Below are 2479 nucleotides of genomic sequence, written 5' to 3'. Positions count from 1 at the left end.
GGATTGACTGGTTTTCCATAAAAATCTAGTACTCCCTAACCTGGTTGTGGTTGTCGTCATAGCAACGTGTCCAAGCATGCTGCAACATGGATGCTACAAGAAAGGTGGACATTGAGGCAAGAATATACCTGCTGCTCGGTCTGTGGCTTTCCGTCAGACTCGGGGACCACTGCGTTGTGCTTTGTAGCCATATCTGACAGATTTCTCTGTAAGATCATGAATGCTCTTGGTCCTTTTCGACATTTGTTAAATCATCTATCAGGAACCTTGTGGTAACAGCCCTATGTCTCTAGCAGGTCCCTGAGGTCATGCGATCAGGGCCTACTTGTTATACAGCATGCAAGGCTGAGTAAGGGAAACAGAGCAGGTTGTGGAACTCTCTTCCTCTGAGCTAGCATAAGCAAGGGTTTTACAACAGTGGGAACACCATCGCCTGTCCAATTTATTGAACCTGTCTTTTCTTTTAACTGTCATGATGTCTTTTTTTTTTTTGTATTTTTGTTTCATGCCTGTCATGATCTTCAGAGCCCATGGTGACTGATGGATGGTCGAGATTTAAAGGGGCCAGCAGAACAAATTAAAGTTTCACGTTCTTTAAAAAATAACTTGTTTGATGTTTATAACCCACGTTACTCTGTGTTAGGGGCACCCTGACTATCTGGTTGGGTATAGACAATTAGAGGGAAATTGTGCTAGGCTGTGTTAATGTCTGACAGCACAGTGTGCTCTAGGCAGCCACCGTTTCTTGAACTGGAACCCTGGAGCCCCTCTTCCATACCTGCATCAGCCAGACAGGTGAAGACATTTTTATAGTTGTTGGTGCCAGGGTTAATTGCACTGGGGAGGTCATGGACCCAGATCCATCTCTCAGTCGTCAACTTGTACATTCCTACACCCCTACATAGCGGGCCTGATAGCCCTCGCATGTACAAAGTATATACTTGTACATTTTACAAAAAATGTTGTGTTACAGAAATTGTAATGTTGTGACTTTGTTTTCATGTTTAAACATTTTGTCTGTGAATCAACTGTTTTGCAGTCACTCTAATCTTATGTTATTAATGGCAGAGTTTTTATGTTTCTGTTTGTCTCCTAACTGGATCATTCTTATGCGAACAGTTCCCATTAGGACCACTGTGATCCTGCAACACAACTGGCCTCAGATATACAGCGGTGAGACAGTCACTGTCAGATGTGAGATTCAGGGAGGTGAAGGAGCTCAGTGGACGTATGAATGGAGACAAAACAAGTTAAACACACCTCCAACATCCAATGAATACAGAATCATCACAGTTACTGAGTCTGATGGTGGAGAATACAGCTGCCGGGGCAGAACGGGATATTTCTTAACACAGTGGAGTAAAATCATCACACTGACTGTATCATGTAAGTTGGAGATGTTTCATCAAAAGCTAAATCCATTGACAGCTGCTTTTGTCTGCTTCCACTTGTCTTTGCACTAGGATGCTGTCGGCGTAAATGTGCAGTCATATTCGTTGTGTCCCCAGTAGTGCTGTCAGCGTTAATTTTGTTAAAATGACATTAACGCCATAACGCGGCAAATCTCCGTTAACAAGCTACCACTGATCGCCCCGTGCATGGGGCTGGACGGCGTCAACATGTTAACAAGCTAACTGCACTAACGCACTAGTTCCCACAAATTGAGCATTGCGTGGCACATCCGACATACTGTTTTACTTTTGTCCATGACGTGCTTACCATCAGGGTCATGCTTCACATGAAAACCATGATAGTTCCAAACGCCGAATGAGGGTGGGGGAGGTTCAGTTTCGGGTAGCGTTGAGGCAGTTGCCATGTTGCAACTAGCTTAGCTTCTGTCTTGCTAGTTTGTGCTGCGCTCAGTGGATCTGCACTCGATAGTGCAGCCTAGGCGGAGTAGTCGAATGCAGATCCACTGAGCTCTCAACACAGACAGCATCGTCAGAAGAAAAGAATCAATAAAATAAATAAATAAATGAATAAAAAATGTTGTATTGTTCGATACATATGGGTACTGAACCGAAAGCACTGTATCGAACGGTTCAATATCGATACGAGTATCGTTGCACCCCTAGTGGTTATGTACTAACATCCAAGTAGGTACTAATGGAAAACGGGCTTTAATGAAGTCTGAACTGCAATCGACAATATGGCCTTCTTTTTTTGGACACTGTTATGCAAAAGTAAATACCGCACATTTTACTAAAACTCTTACAGTTACAGTTTGAAAGTTATGAATTATTATATTGTGATTTTGTTTTGATGTACAGTCCTAATCGTATCCTTCTTATAAAAATAAAGTATAGTTATAATACATTTAAATAAAAAATCATAAAAATATAAATATAACCCCCCCAAAACATCAATCCGGTTGTTCAGTCTGACGTCACTAGCCGTGTCTGGGTCTAAACTCCGCTGCAGGTCCATATATCAAACGATCACTATGGCATTACTGAGAGTTGAAAAACTGTCTAAAGTC

Source organism: Haplochromis burtoni, unplaced genomic scaffold (assembly GCF_018398535.1).
Source record: "Haplochromis burtoni strain Fernald_Lab_line unplaced genomic scaffold, NCSU_Asbu1 Contig_734, whole genome shotgun sequence".
Classification (NCBI taxonomy): Eukaryota; Metazoa; Chordata; class Actinopteri; order Cichliformes; family Cichlidae; genus Haplochromis; species Haplochromis burtoni.
This window is presented reverse-complemented; position numbering follows the sequence as displayed.